The following is a 265-nucleotide window of genomic DNA, read 5'->3' on the forward strand; positions in this document are numbered from 1 at the left end:
GTTTATTACTTGGACGACCCAGTACACTTGCTGGTTAGTTGTGCGAAGTTGTAGTGATCACAATTTCGTCCACCAGTGGGTAAAGGCCATGATAAAACCACACAATTAAACACATTGTAAACCATAAAATAGTGGTTTATCATCCCTCAATTTCAGCCAGAAATTATCTGAAAACACAGAAAAACACACAAACTCATAGTAAAGTCCAGAAATATGAATTTAGCATAAAAACTAATGAAAACATCCCTAAAAGTAGCTAGATCCT

Source organism: Arachis duranensis, chromosome 7 (genome assembly GCF_000817695.3).
Source record: "Arachis duranensis cultivar V14167 chromosome 7, aradu.V14167.gnm2.J7QH, whole genome shotgun sequence".
Taxonomy (NCBI): Eukaryota; Viridiplantae; Streptophyta; class Magnoliopsida; order Fabales; family Fabaceae; genus Arachis; species Arachis duranensis.